The sequence below is a fragment of the Labrus mixtus genome, chromosome 14, assembly GCF_963584025.1.
Source record: "Labrus mixtus chromosome 14, fLabMix1.1, whole genome shotgun sequence".
NCBI classification, from domain to species: domain Eukaryota; kingdom Metazoa; phylum Chordata; class Actinopteri; order Labriformes; family Labridae; genus Labrus; species Labrus mixtus.
This window is the reverse complement of record NC_083625.1, coordinates 7,450,636-7,467,468: the sequence shown is the minus strand read 5'-3', so window position 1 is coordinate 7,467,468 and position 16,833 is coordinate 7,450,636. Positions and strand designations below refer to the sequence as shown.

Genomic DNA, 16,833 nt, shown 5'->3' with positions numbered 1-16,833 from the left:
AATCCAACAGGGAGGAGGTCAATCTCACATGAGGAAACTTCATCTATACAATGCAGTGTTGCAAAACAAACCTGTTAAGCAACCTAATCACACAATTTCACAACAAATGACAAAAAGGCCCAAAAAGAAACAGGACCTTAAGCTTTTCACCTATTTAGGATTACTTCAATGAAATTCTTGTGAAGACAAAAAAAAAAAAACTACTTGTTTGGAAATGTGAGCTGATCAGAATTCACTCAGTGTCCTATGAAGCTTAAGATACAGTCGCATGAAAACAACAATGAGGTCAGTAATCTATAGACTGTATCAGCTAACATGGGACATTTATGAAAGCTGGAGTCCTTTTACAAAACTACCAAATATATCCAAAGAATACTGCGAGGCACAGAATGATATTCAGAATATGTCTTTGGAGAAAACTATTCTATAACCATCCGTCCAACAGCCGCCATCAAAAGCAAAGACAAAGAGTGACTGCATACAGTTGCCATAACTGTTTTAGGGATTGGGATTGATCTTGTATTAGGTGTATTCTATGTCTCTATACCTGTACCACTATATGTATGTGTGCAATGACATAAATGGTCAGTAGGAGGACAGGTTCCGCAGTATGTAAAATATAACAGATTAGAATTTTCATGAGACAATTACAAATTTTGAATACATGAACTCTCTATCCATGTAATGGATAATTGTGAAACTGATTGTGAAAATCAGGGCCGATACCGATGTTTAAAAATTTAGCCAATTACTGACAAAGATGGGATTTCTTCCTGTTACTTCTTTTGGTGTAAGACTCCCACAAAGCCAATATTTCCTCTCATTTTTGACCATCAAAACAGATTTTGTCCAACATGGGACTTCCTCTTCCCAATAAAAAACCTCTTCTCTGAGTCCACAGTTAGGTGTACTAGATGCGAGCATTAAATTGATATGACAACAGATAAACATCAGCTACTGACATCGGTTCAGGCCACATTTTTTGTTGCTGCTGGGCAGAGGTCTGTCAACATGGCCGATATCGATGTTAAACGGATGCATCGGTGCACCCTTAGTTATGGATTTATACACATTTACATTATCATGTCTGTTGACATCTAATAATATAACATATGATTGTTGTTAAACATAAGCCATGCACTACACCTATCCGGTGTGTGAATGCGTGACACATCCTCATGATAAAATGGACATAGTGTGAAGGAGTGACATGAAGTGTTGTCCAGATCAACAAAGACAAGAACTGTGAAAACACACATGGCAGAGTCTGTGTGTCATTGGATTAGTGGGACGATCAAAGGGTGTAGAACTTGTGACTAATTATGTAAGTATATATTTACAACATTAAGCGTGTTTGTCAGTCACTAATGTGAAAAATAATGATTTTCTTGGAAGTCGAGATTAAGACATAAAGTGATGAGGGGTGTAATAATGCATTGGCATTGTCTTCTTTAAAATAGGCCGACGAATAAATGACCTGATCGTCGTTTTTAATAACATGTACATATAACAATAAGATGTAATTAAAAGTGTTTACTTCTTCACAATGAAAATATTTGACTTTGTGATCTCAAACCTATACCTGATGAAAGTTGTGCTTGTTTATTATAACTGAATCAAATATTGATATTTGCACCCTAAATAATAAAAAGTCAGCAGCAGAGCCAAAATTAAAACAAATATTTTCAAATGACACGCCTTTTTGAAACAACATTTATTTATTTAAATATAAACATCCTCCTTTCTTTTACCGGCCATTTCTCAGGAGTGACTGCAGGAAGAAAGTATGCTGCAGCAACCAGTTGGTGTGGTCTGACTTGTTTTATAGCATATCATAAGCAGCCTAAACATAGCCACACACTATCACTAACCATAAACTACCATATTTTCACTGTGGCAAATGTTAAGGTGTGTTTCGGGGAAGTTGTTGCTCAACTATTTTAGCCTTCTCTTGAATAACAAGACATAGGCATAGGTTATTCTCTCTAATCAGTTTGTTCACAGACAGATAAGTCTGCACAGAATCCAATCTACCACAGAGCAGATTTAAAGCCTGGCCACCCATCAGCTCCATTTTTATATGAATGATCTGGCCTTTAAGCCTTCTGCTAATGCACATGAATTGTTGGTCAATGTGGTCTGTTTGAATGAAGCAGAATTATCTTTGATGGCAATAATCTATAGCTCATAAACCCTAGATTGTAACCTAATCTCCTCAGCTGTTTCTGGTAACATTACAATAAAAACCATGCCACATGTATTTCAGCAGGGCCAGCAACAACAAATGTGTTACTTCCATGTCACTGTTTTTTTGTTAGAGAGAGTGAGACTGAGAGAAAGAGGAAGGATTGTGCTTTTATTTGAGATCTTTCACTCCTCTTTGTGCAACAGGAGGCTTTACAGTATGTTAAACAAATCCAAAATGTTGCCTTTAATGTCTAGCTCCTGTTACCTGTGTGAGTGTGTCTTTGTTTGCCTGTGTGACCTGCACTGGGTGTTGCCCTGCCTTCCTCTCAAAGCATGTTGGGAAAGGCTGAACTGACCATGAACCTGAGAAAAAATGAATGAATGTCAGGGTGCAGGCCAGTGTGATTCAGTCTAAAAAGTGTCCTATTAGTAGAAAGTATTGAAGTAATCATGTTAGTAATAATTAGGTTTTAATAAGTGAGGGGAAAAACACTGAGGCATCACTGTAAAAATGAAAATCTATCACTGATCCATCTCACTTTGACATGTGGACTGCATGTTTTTCCAAAATGTAACACAGGTGTTATGAACAGGAGTTGATGCCTTCAGGATGATCACAACGTTTTTGAATTTATCACCAATAAATGTCATGGCTATTGTCAAACGAGCCCAGCTACTTTGATAAAACGGAGGATTTGTGTGCAGTTGAACAGGTTACCCATGCTTTTCCTTTGTCACGTGGACCAACTGTCGTAAAACCAGCCCCCCCAAGAAGATAAAACATTCATTTCCTGGCTGATAAAACAATAAGCTGTTCAGCAAATTAATAATGATTTTCAGCGTCTTGAAGGAGTCTATTTTGAAATCTGTCTTTATCAAGGTCATTCTCAGGGCAATAAACAATTTCGACAGTTCCAGAGCAAATATTCCTTTCATTTTCACGATAAAAATGAAAATTTAAATTCTTTTTTCAGAAGAATTTGTTCAAAACATGAAATGTCTGACAGTGATTTCCAAAAGCTGAATTTTAAAACAGCAAATGACTTACCGGTAGTTGATAAAAAAGGAAAATAAAAAAAAATACTGTTTTAGATTCTTTGGAAGAACTTTAAGGCTTCAACAACATTCATTTTGTGATGAAAACCACGACACAAATACTATTGTGTAAATAATTCCCTCTAAGTTTACTCTTTGCTCAGTGCATACCGATGTACCTTGAGTAAGACTGCACAGCCCTAACATTTTGGCTGCTGTGAGTGCTGTTTACTGGCACAAGGCTTAAAAAACTCTTCCTGAAGCCAGGATAGAAGCAGAGGAAACACAGCACTCATTCTCTGTAAAAGAGTTTCAAAAGTTACAGTACACTCTGCTAGTTTATTTTCATTTTCTTAAACCCTCTTTAGATAGTTTTCCCCTTCAGCGAGGCAGTGATCTCACCATGACTTGTAGAAAACCATATGAGCGGCGGGGTGAACTGAGGACACACATGCACCTTGGCAAACATACAACTTTGCTATTAGAATCCAGGATACATTTTTCACATCAGTTGAATGCCTGGGCCTGCAGTGTGTGTTTAGAGAGGGAATGCTAATTCACTTTAAATGCTTCTCTATGTAATTTAAAACAAATTTAGGATCTAGCATTCTTTATTTCAACAAGTTGCAGTTCTGATCTAAACTTTTACCTCCAAAAATCATCTGAGCATGTCCCGACACGACTTGTGATCCAGCTGTTACCTTATATCCGGGTCTTAAAAGTTCCTCAGAAGGCAGACTTTTAATGAAAAGCTTTTAAACCAGTAGTGTAAATATAAAACAATAAACAAATAAAGAGTCTGTAGGCCGTCCCAGTAAAGGTAAAGGAAACATATAGTCATGCACATAACTGGACTGTGTTTGTACTGTATATACTGTGTATCTATTAACAACAGTATAGGAGTTAAAAACAAGTGACAGCTAGAATTTAATTCACTCAAGAGATCTTGATAAAAAAAGAAAAGCTTTAAACGAGCATAATAAAAATACAGTCCAAGAGTCTATAAATTCATGTTTATGAGTAAACACAAACACAACAGGCTTATCCTCGGGCAAGTGTGTCATAAACGGTCCATACAGGATGGCCTATTCATATGCATGTCAATTCTTTTAATGATAAACAGATCCTTCTTTATCAATAGACTTTAATATGCATCTATGGCAGAACTTATAAAGCGTCTTATACAAGATGTTTCTACGTTTTTCACTGAAACAAAAGCTCCGTGACAACAGCATGGTACATTCGCAAATACTTATTCAGTCTCAATCTGTGCTTTCATTACACATTCCTGTGATACTTGCAGGGAGGGGAGATTTCCAAAACAAAAGTCCTCTTAAAAACTGAAGAACTTGCCCTAAAGTTTTGGACTTTGTCTCTTTTCAACATGTCAGTGACATTGAAGACAAACTTTGAATAGAGTTATTTTCACGAACAGCCTGCTATATTCTGAGTGCCAATTTACTGACAAAAAAAGGAGGGGAGAGTATTTAAAAATTCCTGCTCGATGAATTGAAAAATTGAGCCAGTCGACACAAATGAGAAGAAAAGCTGTTGTGGAAGTCTTTGTTAAGCGTTATGGATGCATAATATTCATCTGACTGGTTGCAACATTAAACCATTTTTAAAAAAATCTTGGTTAAATGATCACGTCTTTAATAAACAGGCCACATTTTTCCCCCTCTTACACAAGGCATATTATTTCCCATCATTTCCTTATAGCTGGAGGGAAATCCCCATAACTCATCACCACAGCATTTATATGTTGAGGAAAGCAGCTAAAGGGGGAACACTCTCATGAATTACAAAGGACACTCTTCACATTTTCTCAATAGGTCTGACAATTGTGTTATTAGTATTTTCAAGAATTAAAAAAAAAATACATCATGTGAAGAGAAGCATGTTATGTGTGAAAAGGTGCTTTGTGGGTAGAAGGATGCAAGCCAGTTAGCCAGGAGGCAGCTAGCCTGCCAATTATTTCGTTTTGCAAAAAAAAATCTTGTAGGCTAACAAATCAACAAGGTGGCAAGTACTCATTAATTTATTAAATTATTATTATGAATGGATGTGATTGAAAAGCGTAACTACTTCAATTTAAAAAATATGCGACTTCTGTAAAATTTTTACTTTTTTATGTTGCCATGGTAACTAGGGACTCAAAAGCGGTATTAAAGGTGCAATTCCTGTAAAACAGCAGACTATGCAGTAAAAATCAGGTGAGAAACTTTGCATAGTGTGCCTTCATAAAAAAAAAAAATCTTTAAGTTGAAAGTCTTTTGAAGGCTTAAAAGCCCATTCAATTGTTCATTATCACTTACCATGAACTTTAAACATGAACAACAGAATACTGTCTGAGTTGGAAATCACATCATTAGTTTGGAGGGAATATATTGTTGTAAATGCAGCAACCAAAAAAAAAAAAAAAAAAAAAGGAGGGGAAAGTGTAAACAGCGTGCGAGACAAAAAGGCCAAGCAGTTAACAAGCAGTGTGACATTCTGGATGCAATCCACAAAGTGGCTCGTTATATCGATGGATCTCTACTGCACTCCCAAAATGGCTGCCAAATATGTTCAACTGGGGTAGAAAAAGTGCCAGGACGGACTCAAGTGCATAGTCTCAAATTTGTTTGACAAGCCATTGAAAAATAGCCTAGGTGGCATTTAAAAAGTACAATTTCTAATTTGACTCGATCAGAAAACTCCACATGTACTGCATGCTTGAATTATATTAATGTATCTCTGCATTGCTAGTGCATGCTGAAACTTGCAACACAATGAAAATATTTAAACTAAGACTACAATTTAAAATAGAATACACCAAACAACGAACATCATAAAATGAAGTAACAATATGAATCGAAAAAAAATGACAAAACTCTTTCCTAGTTCTCCCGTCCCTTCCACTACACTCAGCTGTCCACTAAACCACGAGAGCAGCAAAAATCTTTTCAAGAGAGTTCTGTTGAAGCAACATAATGAAGATATATTTATAAATTTAATAATGTGGGTTATGGGGCACCAGGATGACCTAGTAAAAGCCTGGTGAAGATGGCAGGATGGTGTGGGAATAACAACAACCAGAAACGTGGCATTGCGGAGGCTTCACAGAGATCTCTCTTTCTTGCCTATTTGGGCAGCAGAGCCTTGCTGCGCTTAAAAAATTATTTGGAAAACTGACCTGCCATCTGTGTGCATGTACTGTACAAGATGATTGTTTTTTTTGCTTTTTTTTTTTGTTACAAGTCCCTTCCAAAGAAGTACTAATTACATTACAGCATGGTATCCTTACACTTTTACCCAATCAGGTGGGAGAAATGTGAGAAAGAGTGGCAGATAAGAGTACATCCCTTGGAAAACATTTGAAAATTAAATGCTACGGAGTACAGACACATTATGTCAGTTTGGTAGTCAATAATAGATTACTGAATGTGAAGAGGGAGGGCAGCCACAGAGGACGAGTGAAGGATGGTGAAGCGAGAAGAAAATTGGGATTGATTGCTGAGTGTGGATTAACTGAACACCTCACACCCCCCTATGCCTTCATCTGAGAAGGTCTGCAGTTTATCTGCTGGGTCTCCTTCAGATAATAATGAGTTCCTTGGTCTGCAGACATGCTCTTAAATATTCATTAGTCATGGGTGGGTTTTAACCGTGACACAGAAAGCGGGCAAATGGCGATGGCTGGAACACAGTGAATATTAATATACATGTGGAATATATTCATATAAATTCTCATTAACTGAGATGAAACTGGGCACCTGATACTCTGCACTACAAACACTCCCATGGCATATAATGGCTGTCTCTCACTCAGCAGCTCCTGTACACCTCTGTGCTGATAAAACGAGAGTTTTTGACATCAAGCCGTGCTGAGAGCTCACTCACACACAAGACAAGTACCCTCCAATTCATCAAACAATAAAATGTCCAAAAATACAGGTATTAAACTGGTGTGGAGTTTCTTTTCACATGAAGGGCATTCCATCCATGCTTTGTGACAACATCATTTACACTTTACTCACCCACATGCAGCCTGTCAATCAATATGCTCCAGTTTTAAGCACAGATTTGTGATCATGCACAGCTGAAATCAAAGTGAAATGTTGCATTTGTGCGACAGCGCTCAGCTCTGTGCTCTCCGAATGTGTCCATTCAGAAAACAAATCATCCAGTGCAGCCGCCAATTACATAACCGAGCCTATAGGATAGCAGCGCATTTACGTTGTGGAGAGATATTCTGAATGAAGGCGGCGGGGGAGTGGAAGTGATCACAACAAAGTGTAAAATGACGAACGCACTAGTATGTGGTTGAATCTACACAAACACAAACGCACAGGTGCACATCCACAGACCGTTTTGGGCGCCGGACGCAGCGCTGCGCTCTCATGCAGCCTCCTCTGTGCCAAACCCCGTGCCGGCCTTCTTGTTTGTGTCTCCTCACGGACCAGCTACAACCTCTGACTTAAGTTATGTGTTGAAGCACAGCTTTGTACCTGCACACAACTTCTGGGCTACAGGCGAGTCTACCGCCATTAGTCAGAACGTGCTGTTTGGTAGGGGGGAAAAAAACTACCAGCGGCGCGTCTTACGGCCAGGAGAACACGATGTATTCCTCTCGTTATCTGACAAAGCCACCGCTTTGGGACAACATCTGTTTGCCACACACACACACACACACACACACACACATCCACATACGCTCTCCGTCTATGCCCCTTTCCCAGTCCGTCACGCACGCGCGCAAGGACAAATGAAGCCCTGAAGAACAAAACTGACATGTTGCTCCGGCTCAACTCCCATGGTTGCCTCCGAGAATATCGGACAGCATTGCTCCATTTATTTTCTATTGCGCTAACACACGAAGACAAAAAAAACAAAACATTTTTTTAAAACTTTATTTAACAAATGAAGTATATCATCGCTGCGATCTGATAAACAGGAGCGAAAGAATCACGAGTTGCCCACGAATATTTTGCAACAAAACGTCTCAAAAGGCACGTAGCAAGCGTATCTTGCAACTTTAATTACACCAGAGCATGGCCCCATATCTAGGCCACCCTTTCCCCCCAAAAAAACATCCTCACATCGCATCACACACTGAGCTACGACTTAAAGCGGATTCCGGCGATTTAAAGTGATCATTCATTTTTTTTTTTGGAGAAACATGGCACACACAAAAAAAAAAAATCCAGAGCAGAGTCCCACTGGATCTGGTTCTGATTTAGCCTCTGTTTTAGAAATTGAACAAGCAGTATTGTTTTACCTTCACACATGAGATCAACCATCCTGCCTGAGCAATAATGTAACCCCATCTCATAAATGCCACGCCGTATTGATATTAATTCATAAAAAATGTAGGCTAGACATCTGTCTGAGTATAAGCGCTGTGTGAGCCGCTGCTGTAGCCAAATTGTGAATTTCAAACATCAAAACCCTCTTTGGGTCCAAGTTGTACAAACTGAAGCGCATTTAAGAAATTACTGTTTTTACTAAGAGTGTGTAGTTGTGGTTATTTTCAACGAGGAAACGCGTTCCCTCTGATTTAAATAACTGACCTAAAAGCCAAATGCGCACGTCGGCTGCCACAGTTGTTCCGGGCTAACAGTGTGTAAAATGTGAAGCAGCAGCCCTGCGAGCATCGCTGATTGAGAGAAACAGACCTGTGAGTTACACACTTTAACCACAGTATTGTTCTCAAGTGTCCCCTGGCCGGTTCCACGGCCAATTCCGAAAGTAAAGGGCTAAAGGTAAAGGGGCATGTTGAGAATAATGACAGATGGGAAACTTGCGTCATGGCAGGGGCAGGCAGCGCGTTGTTGTAGCCGAATAAATGGACAACAAAAACCCCTGGAAGCCAAAAGAACTGAGCCCCTCTAACGTGAGGGACATTTCATCTGGTACGCTAGCTCCATATTTATCCAATGTCTGCAGAAGACTGAAGTTTCAGATTATAGAGCTTAAAATTTGGTGGATAAAGCCAGCCACAACTACATGGAAGTCAGAGGTATTTCATGCATATCAGGCAAAAGTCAATGCGAATGTTTGAATCGCCCGTAAAATAAATTTCTCTCAATTCTCCCCTATAATATAAAGCATTATACATATAGTAAGGACCCATCCCCTTTCCTACTTTTCTCAATTTCTTACCTGCACTTCGAAGCTTGTCAAAAGTGGCCGACAGCGTTTCCTCGGCTCCCCCTATTTTCCCCCGACGAAGCGCGTACAGTTTTATTTTTTCAATATGTTCCTTTACTTTGTTTCATTTCTCACTTCCATCTTCTTTTCATCTCATCAATAAACACACGCTGCAGCCTACCTTCATAGAGCAGCTCGGTTCAAGTGTGCCCTCCCATTTTTTAACTATACATCGAGTACTTTGAGGGGTGGTGAGGGGTGGTGGTGGCGGAAGGGGGTGGGGGGTGGGGGGGGCGCACGCAGGCACGCCTTTTCACTTAAAGCTGCTATTGGAAGAACAGGGCACTGTCTTGGGTTGGATCAGAAATCCGTCAACATTATGGTGCCCCAATCGCAGGGCGCACGGTGGGGCGGTGAATCCGGCTCCATTATGGCTCTGTGGAAGTGGTGGGAGTTATAGTAATAGTAGTTGTTGTAGTAGTAGTAGTGTTCCTCCTACTCGAGGTGTTAGAAGTTAGCTCCGACCTCAGCAGCAACACAGAAATTTCAAAAAAGAGAAGAAGTCATAGTGCGTAACGAAACCTAAAGGGGATGAGACTTAAAAACAGGTTCACTGTGATGTTGCACCGCAGCAGGATTGCTCACTTCCCCCATAAATCCTACTTTCTAATTAAAATAGCACATCTTTTTTCATTGTTGTGTGGGCCGAGGTGTCTGCTGCTCAAAGTATCAGCGTTCACAATTGTGAATGAACTCACATTTATCCCCAGTCTTGATCAAAAGGACGGGGGGAATTGTCAGTTATGTGTCCATCATGCGTCTGAACTTTGCATTGGACGCCGCCTCTGCCAGTACAGAGAGCCAGCTGCGCCGCGCTCTCCCATTGGACAGCGGCGCCGTCACTCATCCAAGGCACCAACAAGCTAGATTGTCTGCCATGTCTTCTACTTTCTACGCATTTCTATTTTCTCATTTATTTATTTTTTAACGTCCCGAGCTGACCTCGAGTTAGCGAGCGGGGGGAAAAATTCGTGTCGGTTCAGCCGGCCAATCAGATTTGGTGGAGCGTTCGCTTTTTTCTCTTGTTGTTGTTGATTTTTTTTTTTGTAATTATACAGCGCCTTAAGATATATTCTGGCTAGCATAGAATAAAGCAGTAATGGGTCATGTGGGATCCCCCCCGCGCCCACCGCCTTAATGCCCCCTCCCTGTCTAGACAGTGACAGGTGTGCGTGTGTGCGTACACGCGTGTCTGTAGTTCAGAATAATGAGCACGCGGAGGCCAGTGTCTAATAGATACTTCAATATATTATTCATGTGTAGTTTTGGAGCTAGAGGATGTTCAGTGTAAACAGCTCCTCGTCTTGATAGACAGGCTCTGACTGACAAAGAGGTCAACTGAGGTTACGCTCGAGCAGCCGCGTCTGATAAACCGTCCTGCCTCGCGAGCTGCTGCACGCGTCTACTGGGTGTTAAAAACTCTCTCTCTTAAAAAAAAAAGCAAAAAAAAAAAAAAAAAGCACCCTTGAACTTTGGTTTCATAGCCCTCTACAGTTGTACGGAGGGGGGGGGGGGGGGGGGGGCAGAGGTGTCGCTTCAGACAATCGCCATCTCTCAGGCTGGGTAGGCTCCATACGGATATTGTTGTGTGAGCTCCGTGGTGAGCACCCAGGGCACTCAGTTGACTGTGTGCGCCATCTGCAGGACTGAGATGAGGATTAATACCGCGGGTTCAACGGAGGACACCCTTCCGTCACTGCTTTGACCTACATTAACCAGGAACACCACAGGAACACCGCCACCGGCCTTAATGCGCCGCTCTGCAATCCGACAATAAAGCCAGCGTCCAAAGTGCTTTTAATATTCATTAGAAATCTGAATTATGTCATTACAGGATCCCAAAGTGACCCCGCGTATCCGTATGGTGCACGCCTGCCCGGCACTGCGTTTGAGATATTTCGCTTCATTAACGTGGCTCAACCGGCAAGCACGTGCAGGAAGGATTCACCGCGGAGAACATTTTGTTTCAGAAGAGCCACAGAGAGCTTTACATGTTTCTGCTTTTTTTTCTCTGGACTAACCTCCTTATGGCAGCACGTTGTTGCCACCATGACAATAAATAATTAAATAAATAAACTTCAAATTCTGCTTTATTTATTTATTTATTTCTTCTTTTAATTCAAATAAGCATTACACATTTCAAGAATATTTAGAATTTTCGCGCTCCTGCTCATATTTCAAAAATGTCCAGCGAAAAATACGAAATAAAGCACATTCACATAGCCATAAATATTCCTTAATTGTACTATATTATAAAATAAGAATTCATTGCAACAAACAAACAAACATATAGGCTATAATGTGTACGCTCTTTTATTCATCGTCATCATCTTAGAACCCCCATTGAAAGTTAGGCTACTTGAATTAAAAACAAAATAATAAATATATAAATCCTGTTTGACAAACAGGCCTTCCTATGGATTGTGAAAATACTGGAACTGTGACACAAAGTCATTTTTCCATGTTGCTAAAACGCAGTTAAAATAAAAATATAGCCTATTTTTGCAGTTTCAAAAAAATAAAATCCAATTAAAAATATGAACATGTTTTGTCCCTCAAGCTGAACAACATTTAACAACTCACTTCATTCAGTGCAACTAAATCTGAGCTGAATAGAGATTTTACAGAGGGAATGGACCAGGATAATACAATTCAAGGCTATCCAATAACAAAACAGTGTTTTGGGTATGAGAAAAGTTAATATTTTCTTCCCTGAAAGTGTCAGGTTACAGATAACCAAAGTATATTAAAATATAATTAAAACTTGATCTTAAGCAAGATTTTTGCTGTGTAAATATTTGCCAAATTTCACTGGTTACCCAACACAGACTCAGCTGAATATTTGTGAAGAGGTCATATAGGTTTTTTTTTTCCACTGATTAATACAAAAGTAAAAACAGATCTTTTGAATAACTAAAAATTCTGATTTAATTAACCTTAATTTGCCGTTAGCAACTCGTGCCATGATTATTAAAACATTTTTAGTTTGTGATTAATATTTAACACACACAAAACTAAATCATTACCACAGCTTCAATGTCCACTATGGTAAAAGAGAAGAATGCTAATGCAAATTGACAGGTCCAGTCAAGCGTCAGCAGCTTTAAATGTCACCAACAGAGGGCAGCAATAAGACGTCTGTCCATTGAAACTTATTCATTTATTTATTTGTTTATCCATTCATTATCATGTCGCCCTATTCAATCACAGCAACGACCTCCGGTTGTCACAAGGTGTGTAGTATTATACAGTGACATAAGCTCATACTGTCGGTGTCAATCTTGATCCTTGTAAACTTACAAAAAGTCAACTTCACATAAACTAACTGAAATGGAAGTTAGCCTGCCTACGTAGAGCTCAAATCAAGGTCAGCTATCACCTAAAAGTACTCCAATCTCACGCGTTATAGCTTGGGTTAAAGGTCCAGATTTTTGTACAGATAAACACAAGTAAGGCCCTCGTATCGTCCTTGTGTATCTCATTCATGTTTTAGTATACTGTGCTCAGTGAATGGCCCACAGACTATTCATTTTACAGACAGTCTAGACATCTCATAACAGGTTGGATGTGCAAACTGGTTTATAGCACGGGTGGGATTAGTTTTTATTTGATTTGCATTGAAATTCACATCTTATTTCTGTTCAGGATATTCTTAGCAGCTCACACGTTAATGTGTGCAAATACAACATTGCTTTCTCAGGAGTTTTCTTTTCATTCTTTTTCAATATTGCGAATGAAGTCCTTAAGGTTTGAACACTAACACAGCTGTAGTCCATGCTTAACTTCTGATAGCTGTAGCACTGAAACTGGGAATAAAATCACTACATTTAAATTTTATAGAAAAATGATTTAACGCATCAAACTGCTGAAAAGAGCACAACTTTAAATGAATGCAGTCTGCTTAGGCGTCTCTTTATTTGGTCACGTGTAGCTTTCCCATGGCCTTCTTTGTATATGAAATCAACTTTTACAAGAGCAGTAACGACTGACATATTCTTCTCATGAGTAGCAGCAGCGTGGCATGGCTGCTGATCCCCCTCAACATTAAGCATACTTTACCTAAAACAGGCTTGTACATGTAAGTAAAGCCAGTCACCAAAAATACACTAAACTCCACAACTATCTTCTCACAACTTCAACACAGAAAATCATTGTTCTTTCCTCGAGGCGTTCAGAATAGATTTGTTCTCCTTTTACAGTACAAAGCTGTGAATTCCTCTTAGCTATCCAGGCGTGAACAAAGTGAGACACACCTTGATACTCAGCCGGAGTTTATCACTTAATTGGTGATGACTCAATGTCAAATACATCCAAATATAAACACCGACGAGCTGTTACAACAGTGCCATCTACTTCCTCATACTTTGCCTCTCACATAGTTTCAACTTTAAAGAAACAACAACAGCAGCAGCGACACCTTCTTTGTCTCATCCTTTGTTGCGTTTTATGTTTTGGAGACATAAAATAAATGACCATTAAAGTTAAAATAGCGAACGAGCCACACAGAGCTGGCAACATTTTGTGAATGCACAGGTAGGTTTGCGATGCGTAGAGCTACTCGCCTCTCATCTTCAAAACTGTTTGCAGGCAGATGGTTGACAAGTACAGACAATAAGAGAGCTTTGTTAGCTTTTCTCTCACTTTTTAGGCTACTTGGTCTTTGCTCTTAATTTGTCAGTTATTGGGCCTAAAATAACTTTATTTTGTGGTTGAGCAGTATGTCTGTGACAACATTAGTGTTACATGTTTCACTGAAACTTGCAAGAAATGATCACAGACGAGCCAGCAGTGACAGAGGATAAGACTCTTCACATGCTGAGTTTTTTTTCTCTCTCTTCCTTTTCGGTCTGTTCTACTGTTTTCACCCGGCTGTTTTCAGACTGCAAAAAAATGTATTTTTTATTCAGGTTGTACATGTGTGAGGTGAAAGAGACACCAAGGCTCGTTATCGTGTTTTACAGAGAGCAGAACCAACTGTTCAGTGAGTAAGATGGTATTTGAGTTGAAGGCTTTGAGGTTGAGTCAAAAAAACAAGCGAAAGAAGAAAAATATTCTGTAAAACCACTAACATGTCACAAAGTAATCAGAAACAAAGCATCCAAAACTAAACACACTGAAGCTCTGTAACCTTGTGACAGAGCAAGTAAAGCAGGGAATCATTTGTTTACTTACACAAACACACAGCCAGAATGCTGCACTACAAAATGCTGTGTGAAAAGATTTACATTTTTTTTGTAGAACTGAAGCAAAAGCAAATGCCGCACTGAACTTACAAATGTATGTGATTGAACTTGTTTAAGTACTCCTGATTCATTTCCACTCGGTGTTTTATTTGAACTGTGAAGGGACATCTACAATAGAGACAACAATGGTCGACCAAAACACAGCCTTGTTCTTGTCCCTTTTAGAAAGACAGTCGAGGTAACATAAATGAGTTATCTCTGTGCTGTTTTTTTCTGGAACACGGTCCAAGTGGTATAAATGATTAATCTGCTTCTTCAGCTCACAAGGGCTCCTGTCTGTGTCAGCCTTGTAGCTGAAATATAAGAATAACACACCGGGTCTCAACAGATTTTTCCTCATCTCACCTTTGCTTGCCACATGCACTGAAATCTTGTATCAAACAAGTCAACAAACGGTGAGTATCTTAAGTCTTTAATGTTAAAAATGGCCTTTCTATTCTGATTACAATTCAAATTATATACAAGTTTTTACAGAATACATTTTGAAGTTATACAATCTTAAATAATTTGATGCCTTTTATTTACCAGAAACTAAACTTTCTCCTGTTAAGTGTTAAGAATAGAGTGTTAAATTTGAATTGATTCTTATTTGTGTTACTAATGTAAACCAGTTCCTTTGAGTTTAGACCACAAAGTATGTGCAGAGGAGTGTCCGCAGGAGACACCTTTTGAGTCATCCTCTTTTACCTTCAATGTTGAAATCATGACAGGAAGTAAAATACCATGACAACCATGCTTTCATGCATGACCTGATGATGACATGTGCCCTGATTCAAGAATAGGAGTGCTGACAGCTCCTATGAAAGCCTTGGGAAGCTCATCAGTTGGACATGGTTTTTCTTCAAGTGTGTAAATTCCAGGTGTGAGCTGGAGAAAGTGTGATGTGTGATTTTTACTTCCCTCCAGGAGGGCAGGGACATCCATCCTTCAATGTCTGCTCCGTCAGAAGCTCGGCCAAGACCTTGAATGACCGTTCAGGTGAGCGGCTGGCAGTCAGAGCCGTGGCAGGTGGTGGTGGGCATGAGGAGGAGTGTCAGAAATTCAAAGCTCAGACTGTGACATCCTCCCATTTGTCCTGCTGTCAACTGCTGGGAGCATCAAGAGGAAGACTGCTCTCTATTTCTGCACATGGCTGGTGCTGACACACAAAACCTGAACACAATTGCAAAGGTTGACCTCTTGTATTTCTCAACAGCATTAGTCATCAAGTATGCCTTCTGATGGACTATAAACCCGCCATCCAAAGCTTACAACACGCCTTTAGGCAGCGTTTGATTTCATGCTCTTTCATACATTTAGCTTCAGTGTCACCACTAGTTGTTACATTTCCCACCCTACACTGTATTTGCATTCTCAAGCCATGCTTCAAAAAGGCCCGGTCCACTAGTGGCAGCACCCCTCTGACTTTCAATTCAAGATTCAATGTTTTTTTTCACTACAGTCACATTGAAGTAAAGAATCTAGACATTTCATTGCAGGCTCCATAAATGAATTGTATAGAGGAGAAAACACAATAAAAAGAAAACTTAAGCAATAGGACCGATCAAAAGCTCGAAACATGGAGATAATCAGTTGTAAAAAAATATATATCAGCAAAATGAAATGCAATAGAAAGCAAAATAGATACATAATTAAAATGTGATTAAAATAATGTACTCTGGATGAGTGCAAAAGTGATTAAAAAGATATACAAACTATATGTACTAACAAACAAATTGACCGGGGGTGATCAAAAATGTAAACAACGGGGAGCTGGGGAGCCTAACGGTTATGTAGTGCGCCCCTTGTACGGAGGCTATAGTCCTTCTAGCAAGGACCATGGGTTTGAATCCAACCTCGGCCCCTTTGCTGCATGTTTTCCCCCACTCCCTTCTACCATCATTTCCCATCTTTGTCCAGCTGTCGCATCCAATAAATGAAAAAATGGGCGCAAAAATACATCATGTTACATCATATAAATCTATTATGGGTTAATGCTTCATTATCATGATTATCAGAAGGGGCAGATGTACATCCTCCAAAACCTTCCTGAAAGACAACTATAAGTGAATTTGGTGTACTTATTGAGGGCTTGCTTAACACAGAGTGACCAAAATGGCCAAAAATGTACCCATGGTGCCAATTTTCTACAGTCTCTTCGTGAAAACATGTGCTTAATAAATAACAGTAATGCTGA

The 16,833-nt window shown here is 39.6% G+C and overlaps 1 protein-coding gene and 1 long non-coding RNA gene across 4 annotated transcripts in view; one reads left to right on the top strand and one right to left on the bottom strand.

Annotated features, from left to right (window-relative positions):
• zbtb20 (zinc finger and BTB domain containing 20) overlaps window positions 1–9,589 on the bottom strand; it is a 33,715-nt gene extending 24,126 nt beyond the window's left edge. For 2 of the 3 annotated variants that reach the window (XM_061054763.1, XM_061054766.1), the window contains exon 1: window positions 9,367–9,589. The gene's annotated coding sequence lies outside the window, so the exon portion shown is untranslated. Of the gene's footprint in view, window positions 1–2,452; window positions 2,551–9,366 lie in introns of all 3 variants that reach the window. The other variant, XM_061054765.1, reaches the window with a different exon arrangement.
• A 5,341-nt stretch (window positions 9,590–14,930) lies between these two features.
• LOC132987821 (uncharacterized) lies at window positions 14,931–16,833 on the top strand. Its single transcript, XR_009675757.1, has 2 exons — window positions 14,931–15,052; window positions 15,564–16,833. It is a non-coding gene; the product is annotated as an uncharacterized LOC132987821 (long non-coding RNA).